This window comes from Felis catus, chromosome F2, assembly GCF_018350175.1.
Source record: "Felis catus isolate Fca126 chromosome F2, F.catus_Fca126_mat1.0, whole genome shotgun sequence".
NCBI lineage: Eukaryota > Metazoa > Chordata > Mammalia > Carnivora > Felidae > Felis > Felis catus.
Window position 1 is genome coordinate 58145177 of NC_058385.1, and position 14902 is coordinate 58160078.

General features: G+C 36.0%; 1 long non-coding RNA gene across 4 annotated transcripts in view; it reads left to right on the top strand.

Annotated features, from left to right (window-relative positions):
* The window catches only part of LOC109496175, a 593347-nt gene that overhangs the window by 208718 nt on the left and 369727 nt on the right, over positions 1–14902 (top strand). Inside the window, exon 3 of one of the 4 annotated variants that reach the window (XR_006592547.1) lies at positions 11238–11291. The exons of the other annotated variants lie outside the window; for them this stretch is intronic. This is a non-coding gene — a long non-coding RNA (uncharacterized LOC109496175). The remainder of the gene's footprint in view (positions 1–11237; positions 11292–14902) is intronic. 4 annotated transcript variants of the gene reach the window in all.

Genomic DNA, 14902 nt, shown 5'->3' on the forward strand with positions numbered 1-14902 from the left:
AAGTGAATTTTAAATATTTCACGTGGCTAAAATACCTTATTAAATTATATGCCTTAAACTCAAAAGACCCATGAATCTTTTGCATATAATTCACTCCATATGCAAATAGAAGGGCTGCAGTTTTCAGGTGTCCTGAAGGTAGCCAAAGGACCCAGGCGGGTGATGGCCAAGCGCAGGGTGCTTCACCAAGCCCACTAGGGGGCGTTTCAGTATTTGAATGTAGTATCATGGGGTTTGCCAGATGCTGAACTAGACCAGCCAGGAAAACTTCAGTGGAAATTGTCTGAATCTTCGAAGGCGTGATCTCTCTCTCTCTCTCTCTCTTTCTCTCTCTTTTATTTTATTTATACCATTAACTAAGTCTTTCAGTGATTTATTACCCTGAAATCTTAACTTTCTCTTTTATCAAATAGGTTCTGTTGGCTTTTTATTTATTAATCTAATAGTGAGCTAATTCTGATTAATCGATTAATCTACTATTCATTTATTCAAATAATAACATTTTATTGTATGATGTCTCTGGGTTAGACGCTGTACTATTATCCGAGCCACCAAGAAATAGAAAATGTTAGGCAAAGTTTTTGCCTTTGGGATATTTACAGTTCTATGGAGGGGAAAAAACCCCACCCAGATTACAATAGAGCATTGTTGTTATGATAGACTACAAGGTTCGGTATAGCATATTCAAGAGCATTTTTACTCATTTTTCAAGGTCGGGAAAATATCATCAATCTGAAACTTAAAATATGAATAGAATTTAGCTATGCCAAGCTGGGTGGATGAATGGGGGAGAACAAAGATAACATATTGATGAAAATGAAAATTCTACATGGTTAGAGCACAGGAATATAAAGATGGGAAAATGAAGATCACTTTGCATTTGATTTCTTTGATACAGTGTTGTCATTCATAGCATTTCTTCAATCAATAAATTTTTAAAATTTTATCTTTAATTTATTATTAGATTGTTGCAATAAATTCCTAACTAGTCTCCTTAAATTTTAAATACACAATGGACTTGTGGATGCTAGCAAATATGGATTTGAGATGAAGATCAACAAAGTTAGACAAGAAAGGAAAGTGAAGGGTAGGGAGGACAATGTAGAGAATGATGAGAATGAAAGCCTCACTTACGTTAAGAAAAGGTGTAACTTGGGACACCTGGGTTGGCTGAGTTGGTTAAGCATCCTACTCTTGATTTTGGCTCAGGTCTTGATCTCACGGTTCATGGATTTGAGCCCCTCATTGGGTTCTGCACTGACAGTGTGGAGCATGCTTGGGGTTTTCTCTCTCTGTCCTTCCCCTGCTTTCTATCTCTCAAATATATATATATATATATATATATATATATATATATATATATATATATATATATATAAACTATATATATATAGTTGAACTTAGTTCAACTAAGATGGTTGAACTAGATGAAGCAGTTCAGTGGGTAATGATTAAGTTTAAAATGTGGCCATGCATGTAGTCAAAGTGGAATAAAAAATAAACGATTTTCTTGGAGATGATGAAGTTAAATGGAGAAAACAATGTGTTGAAAGAATCACTTACATAGACACTGTGTTATCCAGAAATATGGAGAACATGGAGTGAAAAGATGCCTTTTATTTTTTTATTTTTAATTTTTTTAACATTTATTCACTTATGAGAGAGAGAGGGAGAGAGGCAGAGAGAGAGAGAGAGAGAGAGAGAGAGCGCGCAGAAGCAGTGTAGGGGCAGAGAGAGAGGGAGACACAGAATTGAAGCAGGCTCCAGGCTCTGAGCTGTTAGCACAGAGCCCAACGCAGGGCTCAAACTCACAAGCTGTGAGATCATAACCTGAGCCAAAGTTGGACGCTCAACCAACTGAGCCACCCAGGTGCCCCAAGATGCCCTTTATTTTTAAAGCGGGGAAGCAAGATGGTAGTTAGGACTGATTTAACAAATGTGGATACAGAAGGTGTTAATGCAGATGATACATCCATTCAAAGAGTAGCAGGACTTTTTACTTGAGGGTGAGTAATGAATGTTCTAGAAGATATATTGAAGTTAGGAAATATGATCATGGCTATGTTTTGATACTGAAATACCATCTATAAGGAATCTGTAGTGGAAGAAACTCTTTTAATCTAGAAAGATTTCATGGGCTAATCATGACATATTTTCATATTTTTATTTTTTAACTTTTAACTTAAATTTTATTTGTTATTCTTAAATATAATTTGTTGTCAAGTTGGCTAACATGCAGTGTATACAGTGTACTCTTGGTTTTGGGGGTAGATTCCTGTGTTTCATTACTTATATACAACACCCAGTGCTCATCCCAACAAATGCCCTCCTCAATGCCCACACCCATTTTCCTCTCTCCCCCATCCCCTCCATCAACTCTCAGCTTGTTTTCTGCATTTAAGAATCTCTTATGGTTTGCCTCTTTCCTTCTCTGTTTGTAACTATTTTTTCCACTTGCCTTCCCTGATGGTCTTCTGTTAAGTTGCTCAAGTTTTACATATGAGTAAAAACATACGATATCTGCCTTTCTCTGACTGACTTATTTCACTACCATAATATCCTCCAGTTCCACCCACATTGCTGCAAATGGCAGAATTTCATTCTTTCTCATTGCCAAGTAGTATTCCATTGTACATATAAACCACATCTTCTTTATCCATTCATCAGTTGTTGGACATTTAGACTCTCCATAATTTGGCTATTGTTGAAAGTGCTGCTATAAACATTGGAGTACATGTGCCCCTATGCATCTGCACTCTTGCATCCTTTGGATAAATTCCTAGTAGTGCTATTGCTGGGTCTTAGGGTAGATCTATTTTTAATTTTTTGAAGAACCTCCACTCTGTTTTCCAGGGCAGCTGCACCAGTTTGCACTCCCACCAACAGTGCAAGAGGGTTCCCATTTCTCCACATCCTTGCCAGCATCTGTTGTTTCCTGAGTTGTTGATTTTAGCCACTCTGACTGGTGTGAGGTGGTATCTCAGTGTGGTTTTAATTTATATTTCCCTGATGATGAGTGACATTGAGCATCTTTTCAGGTGTCTGTTGGCCATCTGGATGTCTTCTTTGGAAAAGTGTCTATTCATGCCTTCTACCCATTTCTTCACTGGGTTATTTGTTTTTTGGGTGTTGAGTTTGGTAAATTCTTTATATATTTTGGATACTAACCCTTTATCTGATATGTCATTTTCAAATATCTTTTCCCATTCAGTCTGTTGCCTTTTAGTTTTGTTTATTGTTTCCTTTGCAGTGCAGAAGCTTTTATCTTGATGAGGTCCCAGAAGTTCATTTTTGCTTTTAATTACCTTGCCTTTGAAGACACGTTGGGAAATAAATTGCTGCAGCTGAGGTCAAAGAGGTTGTTGCCTGCTTTCTTCTCTAGGGTTTTGAGGGTTTCTTGTCTCACATTTAGGTGTTTCATCCATTTTGAGTTTATTTTTGTGTATGGTTTAAGAAAGTGACCCAGGTTCATTCTTCTGCATGTTGCTGTCCAGTTCTCCGAGCAGCATTTGCTAAAGAGACTGTCTTTTTTCCATTGGATGTTCTTTCCTGCTTTGTCAAAGATGAGTTGGCCATACATTTGTGGGTCCAATTCTGGGTTCTCTATTCTGTTCCATTGGTCTATGTGTCTGTTTTTGTGCCAATACCATGCTGTCTTGATGGTTACAGCTTTATAATAGAGGCTAAAGTCTGGGATTGTGTTGCTTCCCACTGTAGTTTTCTTTTTCAACATTACATTGGCTATTCGGGGTTTTTTGTGGGTCCATACATGTTTTAGGGTTGTTTTTTCTAGCTTTGAGAACAATGCCAGTGCAATTTTTATTGGGATTGCATTGAATGTGTAGATTGCTTTGGGTAGTATTGACCTTTTAATAATATTTATTTTTCCAACCCATGAGCATGGAATGTTTTCCCATTTCTTTGTGTCTTCTTCAATTTCCTTCTTAACTTTTCTATAGTTTTCAGCGTACAGATCTTTTTATCTTTGGTTAGGTTTATTCCTCTGCATTTTATGGTTCTTGGTGAAATTGTAAATGGGATTGATTTCTTGATTTCTCTTTCTGTTCCTTCATTATTAGTGTATAGAAATGAAACTGATTTCTGTACATTGAATTTGTATCCTGTCACTTTGCTGAATTCATGTATCAGTTCTAGTAGCTTTTTGGTGGAGTCTTTCGGGTTTTCCATGTAAAGTTTGAGATACTTTCATATTTTTATTATATGACTTTATTAAGTCTTTGAAACATAATTGGATTTTACTACTTGTAAATCTGAATACTTCAGTTTTTAATTATTGATGTATTCAGCAAATATAGTTTGATATATACCACTTGATAAGACTGTTGGGACTGTTGGGAGTGCCTTAGTTTTTTATATGTAACAGAGATATCAAAATCCTTACCTCACAAGGTTTTACTAGGATTATGTTGAATAATGTAATTAAAGAGCATAGCATAATGCATAATTGAATAGTGGTCAGAAAAGTGACTTATTGTATCAGAGTTGTTAATAGAAATAGGGTATATTAAGTCACTATGTTGATGTGAAAATTATACACATGACTAAGACGTTTTGGGTGCTATGGACTGAATATTTTTATCCTCCAAAAATTCATATATTAAACCCTCATGCCCATTGTGATTGTATTTGAAGTAGGGCCTTTGACAGGTGAGTAGGTCATGAGTGCAGAATCTTCATGAAAGAGATTAGTGCCTTTATTAAAGAGCCCTTGAGAGATCCCCTGCCCTTCTGCCATATGAGATTATTGCTAAAAGTCAGCAGTCTATGTACCAGGAAGCAGGCTCTTACCAGACATTGAATCTGTCAGCACCTTGATCTTGGACTTCCCAGCTTCCATGAACCATGAGAAATAAATTTCTGTCATTCATAGGCACCCAGTCTATGGTACTTTTGTTATAGCAGCCCAAATATGCTAAGATAATAGATAAAAAAAAACAAGAAAATGAATGTCAGATTATAGAATTTTATATTTTTATGACCATAAACACAAAGCATATTGAAAAAACAGTTTAAATAAAAAGGCTAGGCCAACAGACACATGAAAAGGTGCTCAACATCAGCCTTCACCAGGGAAATACAGATCAAAACTACAATGAGATATCACCTCACACCTGTCAGAATGGCTAAAATCAAAAACTCAAGAAAAAACAGGTGTTGGCAAGTATGTATGGAAAAAGAAACACCTGTGAAGTGTTGGTGGGAATGAAAATTAGTGCAGCCACTGTGGAAGACAGTACAGAGGTTTCTCAAAACATTAAAAATAGAACTACCTTATGATCTAGTAATGACACTACTGGGTATTTACCCAAAGAATATGAAAACACTAATAGCACTGCTATGTTTATTGCAGGGTTATTAACAATAGCCAAATTATTTATGGAAACAGCCCACTGTGCATCAATAGATGCATGGGTGAAGATGTGCTATATATCTGTACATGCGTGTGCACACACACACACACACACACACACACACACTAGAATATTATTCAGCCATAAAAGAATGAATCTTGCCATTTGCAACAGCATGGATGGATCTAGAGAGTATAATGCTGAGCAAAATATGCCAGTCAGAGAAAGACAAATACCATATGATTTTACTTATATGTGGAATTTAGGAAACAAGACAAGGGGAAAAAATAGAAATCACAAAACATACTCTTTTTAAAAAAATTTAATGTTTATTTTTGAGGGAGGAAGGGAGGGGGAGAGAGAGAGTGAGAGAGACAAGCATGAGTGGGGGAGGGGCAGAGAGAGAGGGAGACACAGAATCTGAAGGAGGCTTCAAGCTCTGACCTGTCAGTGCAGAGCCTGACATGGAGCTCAAACTCACAAACCACAAGATTATGACCTGAGCTGAAATCAAGAGTTGGATGCTTAACCAACTGAGTCACCCAGGCATTCCAAAACATACTCTTAGCAATAGAGAACAAACAGATGGTTACCAGAAAGGTTGGGGGGGGGGGAGGGAGCGGAGGAATAGGTGATGGGGTGAAAATGAGCACTGAGTAAGATATGGAATTGTTGCATCACTATATTACACACCTGAAACTATTATACACCTGTTAACTTTGTTAACACACTAGAATTAAAATAAAATTACAAAATAAATATGCTACAAGAAATATAGATATAAATATCAGAAGAAACAATTAAAAGGGTTTTAAATTGTTACCTCTTGGAAGAGGAAGTTTGGAATGTAGAGAGGGTAACCACACTTGTTAGAATGGCTATCATCAAAAAGACAAGAAACAGCAAGTGCAGTTGAGGATGTGTAGAAAAGAGGACGCTTATGCACTGTAGTGGGAATGCAGATTGGTGAAGCCATTTGGAAACAGTATAGAAATTCCTACCAACATTCAAAATAGAACTACTATATGGTCCAGTAATCCCACTTCCAGGTATATATCCCAAGGAAATGGCAACTGGATGTCAAAGAGATATTTGCAATCACATGTTAATTATACCATTATTCAACAAATAGCCAAGATATGGAAACAACCTAAGTGTCCATCAATGGATGAATTGTATCTATATCTATATCTGTCTATCTATCTATCTATCTATCTATCTATCTATCTATCTATCTATCTAGTATATGTGTATGTGTATACACACCCTCACTGAAATATTCAGCAGTGAGAAAGAAAGAAATCTTGATATTTATAACAACATGAATGGACCGTGAGGGCATTATGCTAAGTGAAATAAAGTCAGACTGAGGCAAACAAATACTGTATGTTATTCCGTATATTTGGAATCTCCACCCCTGCCAAAAAAAAAAAAAAGTCAAACGTGTAGAAACAGAGTATAAAAGTGACTGGGGAGTGGGGAAAATAGGGAGAGTTAGTAAAAGGGTATAAACTTTTAGCTATAAGATGAATAAGGTCTGAGAATCTAATATAAAATATGGTGACTAACGGTGTTAACATTGTATTGTATACATACAATTTGCTAAGAAAGTAGAACTTAGATGTCTTCACACACACACAAAAAGAATAAAAAGGATAAATATGTGAGATGATGATGGATGGGTTATTTTACCAGATGGAGATGGAGGAAAGAAATGCTTTCACAGTATACATGTATATCAGAACACCAGGATGTACACTTTAAATATCTTACTATATGCCAATTATAGCTTAATAAAGCTGAAAGAAAAAAAATAATTCTATGCTGTTTTGAAATATATGTATAGTACAATATACTTAAAATGTTTTAAAAAATATATTTTTAAAATGTTTATTTTTGAAAGAGAGAGAGAGAGAGGAGAGAGCAAGCATGAGTGGGGGAGGGGCAGAAGGAGAAGGGGAAAGAGGGTCTGTGCTGACAGCAGAGAGCCCAATGTGGGGCTCAAACTCGTGAACTGTGAGATCATGGCCTGAGCCAAAGTTGGTCGCTTAACCAACTGAGCCACCTAGATGCACCTTAAATATATTTTAAATAATCATGATATAAATCAAATAAGGAAATTAGATAATTACCAGTATAACCTAAACTAGTACACATATTTCTAGGGGAAAAAAACATTGTTTTAAATTTATATTTTTGCAAAGGAAGTAAAATAATAATAAATGAAAGAAAAAAAAAAAGAACAGTAACTCTCGGGGCACCTAACCAAAAACAATAACTCTTTTTGGTGAGGACTTTTAAGTTATACTTTCTTATCAGATATTACTTATACAATAACTCAACTGACTCTGCCATCTAGACACCTCTAAAGCATATGAAGTATTAATCTGGTAATTTCAATCGTATGTTCCCTTGTGTGATGAAAGAAGTGAATCCAAACTAATAATCAATATAGATAAGCCTTATTCATCTGCTTAGAATTACTCTTAAATTTTGTACTTAAGAAAAATGATAGTCCTGAGATGAAAGAGAACCTCATCTATGAAACACATATATTACTTACATGTCATGTGAGTTATAAATAAGTTATGTAAGTGATACATATATTTCTATTTTGTTAATCACCCAAAATTTTCGAGTCAAAATTAATGTTAAACATACATATTTGCCATAAAAATCAAATGAGTAAAATTTAAAATAAAAATGAATTTAAATACAGAATATAAGCAGACATTTTATGAAAAAATACTGTGGGGCATCTGGATGGCTCAGTTGGTTAAGCGTTTAACTTCAGCTCAGGTCAGGATCTCACGGTTCATGGGCTCAAGCCCCCCATCAAGCTCTGTGTTGACAGCTCAGATCCTGGAGCCTGCTTTGGATTCTGTGTCTCCCTCTGTCTCTGCCCCTTCCGTGCTCATGCTCTGTCTCTCTCTGTCTCAAAACTAAATAAAACATTTTAAAAAATTAAGAAAAATGAAGAAAAATAACTATAAATAGCTGTTAGCCTTCAAAGATGTGCAAATTGAAAAGGAGTCTTCCCTTCTGCTCCCAGAAGGTTGGCAAAAAATTCATGTTGATGACAGTGTAGGAGAAAACTGGGATTCTTGTACATTAGGGAGTTAGTAATTATTATGCATTTTTTAAAAATTTTATTTATTATTGAGAGACAGAGAGAGACAGAGCATGAGCATGGGAGGGGCAGAGAGAGGTGGAGACACAGAATCTGAAGCAGGCTCCAGGCTCTGAGCTGTCAGCACAGAGCCTGACGCGGGGCTCAAACCCACGAACTGTGAGATCATGACCTGAGCTGAAGTCGGACGCCCAACCAACAGAGCCATCCTGGCGCCCTACTATGTATTTTTTTAGTATACAGTTTTGTAATAGTTTAGCAAAAAGTATAAATATTTATACAATTTATCTAGCAAGTCTCTTTCTAATGTCTCTCCTTGAGAGATTACTCTCACAAATACATTGCGTCCACAATACATATATCCAGTGCAATTTGGCAATCATGAAAAATAGAAAAACAGCCACTTTGTCATTATTATTAAATTAAATTAAATATGGCAACTTTTTACAATGGTATACCATGTCATAATAAAAAGAATGAGGTAGAGAGATATGAATTAATTACCAGCACACATTCTTAGAGAAAATTCAAAAATATACAGTATAATTCTTTATGTGGACGATTTCTAAATTTCTAAATAACATAGGAAAATTTGGGGGTATTTATATCAAGTAATTTTAAGTGTTTGCCTCAACAATATATGTTCACTTTGTAAAGAATATAATTCTCTATTATGAAAACTTCACAAGAACATACTCAAGTGTCATATGTTACAAATGTAAACCTCTTAGATCATAACCTTAATTTCTGTTAGAACCACTCTTATAAAAATATATCCCCCTTTCCACATATTAGTTCCCTTAAGAGCAGTATACATAATGAAGTTGTGGTAAAGATGCTGTGAATAGATCAGGAAAATCCTCACCAAGATGAAGCTTCTGTTTGAAAACTTATTATTAAATTAGTAGATTTCCAATATTTAATTATTAGTATTCATTATTGATTTTTGCCACGTTATGCATAAAAATGAATTATATTTTCTGCCTTTGTTGATTGCATCAAAAATAAGGGATAGAGAAGCTAGTGGACATAACTTTTTAGTAAATAGCATATAGTAAGTCATTGATCTTCTATAATGTTGAACAGAGACCAACTATTCTCACTGGGGATTTGGATAGAAAGTGCTGAAATAGGATGGATGTGTTTCCCTTCATGTTTAAAGATTTCTAATTATGGCACATGCATCCTTCACATAATAAATCAGCATTAATGATAGCAATCAACAGTAGTGGTGTGCATTCATTTATTACCTCAGTAGATATTGTCTTCCAGAGTGTGGTACAGATAACACAAAAATGATACAATAGCATAATCAAAGAAATTTGACAATACTTGTGGGGAAAAAAGTGGTTAGAATCAAGCTTCATTTCTACTGTCACAACATTATTTCTCAAAACTAATTCACTGTCTCAATTCATTTATTTTGACCACCATCTGACTTTTATCCCAGCAATTACTTTATTTCTACTAAATTAAAGGTATTTCTGACTAAGTTTAAAGAAAAATATTAGGATATACTACATGAAAGAGTATAAATATATAATTAATTTACCTTAGAAAAATAATGGTATTTCACACATTTTTACCTTGCCTTGTGAAATAGACGTGTGTGTGTGTGTGTGTGTGTGTGTGTGTGCGCGCGCAGCTCACATAGCATAAGCAAGCATTTGGATATTGAGCTGTTAATGTCTCATCCATTTACCAGGACTCAGGAATGGTGACACTAACACCCAAATGAATGCAAGGAAGGTGAAAAACAATTACTCCTGTTTGAGAGAATAAAATACAGTGTACAGAGAACAAACTCCTCAATTGTTTTTTCACATTACTTTGATTAAATAAACAAATCTGCTTATTTCATTAAAGAAACATAATCAGTTTGTGCTAACTAATCCAGTTTCATCCATTCCTTTCTATATGCACACATCCCTTACGGTCTTCTAGACACTGGCACCTTTAGTTACAACTTTTGTGGATTACTCCTACACTTACATCTCTCTCCCTAACTTCTTTTCCCCACCCCCGCTAACTACTTTCCTATCTTTTTAACAACTTGAATGTTGCCAACAATCATAAATTTATCATATGCCTGCAATTATTCTTCTGCTAATTCATTTTTCTACATGCTCCATTTTGTTGATGACATCACTATCTTTCCAGTTATTCAGACTTGACAATCTGTGTCTTATTGGTACCTTCTTTCACATTCAACCCCATTAACACAGAGAGAATGGCTTTCATGTTTCCAGCACTGTGAGATGCCATGACTTATAAGCCACATTCTGTTGTCTTCTAATTTTCAATGTAGTGGGAAAGGCAGACAATCAAAAAGTCATAGTCCTATAAAATAATGCTGTATAAATGTCCAAAAGCAGTGTGATAGCATATTCCAGAAATTTCTAAATGATGTTAAGGGAAATGAGAGACTAGAAGAGACTGAGCAGAAGTCAAGGAAGGCTTCCTGACTATGGTAGTGCCAAGTTACTGGCAATTGCATTTCTGGAGGGTTTTCTGCTTCTGTTATGCGTTCTACCATTTAAAGAGACAAATTTTAATTGAGGGCCTCATTACTTGCAGAATATAATCACCCCTTGCCCCCATCTGCTGTTTTGCTTTTAATGGTGTTGGTTACCCATAGTCAACCACATTCTGGAAGCCAAAGACCCTCTTTCTGAGAGATTCTCAGAAGTTCGGTTTTACCCTCGTCATTCACCTCACTTCATCTCATCCCACAGGTATTTTGTCATCTCACGTCATCACAAGAAGAAGGGTGGATACAGTACAACAAGGTATTTTGAGAAAGAGACCACATCCATGTAGCTTTTGTGACAGTATGTTGTTATAACTGCTCCATTTTAGTATTAGTTACTGTTGTTAAACTCTTACAGTGCCTAATACATAAATTGAACTTTATCATAGGTATATATGTATAGAAAAAAACATAGTGTATAGTTTGGTACTATCTGTGGTTTCAGCCATCCACTGGGGGTCTTGGAACATATCCTCCAAGGATAAGGAAGGACTGCTGTACATTGTAGCAAAAGCACCAACCAAAGATTCCTTTCATCTTGTTTCTGTTTTATTCTAGTATACTCTTTCACAAGGGTGTCAGTTGCTGACCATCTTGGTATTTTCTATATTCTTGCTGTGCATATTCCCCTACTACAAAACTTGAAATGTTTCCTATATATTGTTCATTGGTCTATTATTCAGCCCATGGACTGGTGTTATTTGGATAAGTGTAATTCACACATTCTGAGGCCGCTCTGTCAAATATGGCAGTCACCAGACACATGTGGCTATTGGAATTCCAAGTTAAAATAATTGAAATTAAATATAATTATAAATTTAATTCATTGGTCACACTAGCTGCATTTCTAATGTCCAACAGCCACATGTGGTTTGTTGTTACTGCATTGGATAGCACATACAGTGAATATTGTCATCCCTTCAGAAAATTCTGTTCATCAGTACTGATCTAATTTCTCACAAAATTGAAGTATTTTTTTTCTCTAGGTAAGTCTATATGATTTTGTTCCCTCTGTTTTTTCTTCCTAAAATGTATTTTCTTATATTTCTCTTTGTTTAAATGACATCTATCTTTCAAGATCCAGTTTAAGATCATCTGCTATCTCTTCCATGTTATTTTTTCTGCTCTCTGTGCCCAGGAGTGAGTTGTAATTACTTAATTTTCACAATTATCAGTCTTGCTTTGACATTTATCACTCTATATCTTGCATTTGTGTACAAGTCTGTTTTTTTATTTTTAAATTTTTTTTTCAACGTTTATTTATTTTTGGGACAGAGAGAGACAGAGCATGAACGGGGGAGGGGCAGAGAGAGAGGGAGACACAGAATCGGAAACAGGCTCAAGGCCCTGAGCCATCAGCCCAGAGCCTGACGCGGGGCTCGAACTCACAGACCGCGAGATCGTGACCTGGCTGGTCGGACGCTTAACCGACTGCGCCACCCAGGCGCCCCTGTTTTTTTATTTTTTACATGTTTATTTACTTATTTATTTTTAAGAAAGAGAGAGAGAGAGATTGTGAGTAGGGGAGGGGCAGAGAGAGGGAGAGAGAGAATCCTGAGCAGGCTGTGCACTGTTAGTGCAGAGCCCACTGCGAGACTCGAAGTGAAGTCACAAATCATGAGCCAATCAGGAGTCATTCACTTAACAGACTGAACCACCCAGGCACCCCTGTACATGCCTTTTTTTTTTTTAATCATCACTCATCAAAACATGTTGCCTCTCACACTGTACATGTACATGTCTTATTTATCTAGCAAAGTATATCCTCTCTAGCCACCGTATTTTATACATCTTCCCATTTTCTACACATACCACATTCTTATTATCAAATATGTATTAAATGATTGGATTTTAGTTGAGTTTGGTTCTTAGATTTTACATGTGGTATTCATATCTTTAATTTCTTTTAATCTTGAGAAAAAGGTTTGGAAAGAGAGTACTTGGAGACTTAATATAAAATATCTGGAGGATTGTAATGTTATTACTTTTATGTATTTAAACAAAGACAAAATGCTTAAAAATATAATTAATCCATTATCTCTCAATTAAAGAACATGTAATTACTCTAGTCTATGAAAGGTTTAGAAAAATCCCTACTGGCAGAAACTGGCAGCATTTTTTAAAAAATCAGTCAGGAATAGGTTCAGTCAGTTTTGTATTCAACTTTGATATTTATTTTCAAAATATTAATAATCCAGGTGCTTTCTAATCTGACTTCCAATTAACCACTTTCCTCCTCACAGATGCTTTTTATCAGGTAGCCTTGTATTTTCAGTACTTTCAACTTATTTTTAAACAAATCAATGTTCCTTCTAGATAATTTTAGTCAAACAAATTCCCTAAAAATAAAGATTTCAATGATCTGAATTATGTCTTAGATCATATGAATCTCAATCTACAAACTCTGTTGTGTAAAAAATACCTTAATTTTTTAATAACTAAAGCGTTTCATGTATGAGTCCTTGTTCTACCACATATTACACTCATAATCACTATTAGTTCAGGATGTTCACACTTTTCCAAAGCTTTGTGTAAGTTCTGGAGGACTTAGAAGTACAAAACCATGGCTGGAGAAGTGTCGAGTTTGGTTCATGAGCATATAGATTTTCATTCACACTGGTGTTCCTACCTTCTTGTTTGACACAGGATATTTATCCATATTAGTTGACTCTGTGCCATTCTTGACCTCTAACCAAAAGTTTCTCCTTATTTGGTTCATTGTCTGCACCATATATATCCTCAGGGGCACAGAAAACATTCTACTCTGTAAGTCCCACTGTGTGGCCATTTTGGAAAAGATGCTATTCAAAGCCTTTTACCATTATATGACATTTTTGGTGACACAGTAAACATTTTAATTATCCTGATCATAGCTGAGTGCTGGGAATTTTGAGACCATTTCTGGCTTTTTCCTAGGGGAAAATGTTCTTAGACAATTTTATTCTATTGCTTCTGCCCTTTGCTAGTTATAGGACAATATTGGGTTCTTTGCCTCACACTGAGATTTTCCTGGAAATAGGAGCACAATGCATCTCCACCCCTGAAGGCTGAAAATCGGGTGGAGCTCTACAGTCTTCTCTTACATGGAGCTGGGACTCCAGGTGGATTTCATGTGGAAGATATGATTAATGACCATCTATATTTCACTCAACATTTTTTGCTTCTATGTGGACACTACTAGCCTGGCTGCTCAACTATTTCACAAATTACTTACCTAAGGAATGTGTTTTTAAATTTGAAAATAAATATCCAATTTCTATGTTTTGCCATATGTTGGTTCATAAACTGGCCCCATACAAAGAAGGCAAGCAATAAAGATAAACCGTATTTGCTCCAGGTTACTTTTACCAGACCTTCACAGCTGATAGGGATAGTCTTTTCGTTTTTTCAGCTTTCCTCTCTGTCTTGAATCTCTCCTATATCCTGTGCCCATTCCAGGGATTTATCAGTTTCTTCCAGTCAACAGGGGATTGCCCCCATGACTGGGGTCACCATGTATATCAGAGTCTCGTATCAGGTGCTGGAGTCAGATTGAAGTATCCTGAGTTTATTCTTGCAGTGAATATGGCCCAGTCAGAGCCTTCCAAGACAGGGGAATAGAAGGCCTGTCTCATTCTCAATTTTCTAACTTTGCTATAGAGTTCCAGGGTTCCATATGCTCAGGGAGATCCCACTCATTGGACTAAGCCTCCTGTAGGGTAGAATTATCAATCTATAAGGAAGTCAGTACTTGAACCTCCCAAGGACCATACAGGCACTGCCAGAGGGCAGGGTGTGTGGTATGGTGATGCTGCTCATTTTCTCTATCTCCTGTCCATCAGAGAAATGCCATTGCTCCCACTCCCAGTGTATAGCATAGCTGCATTAGTC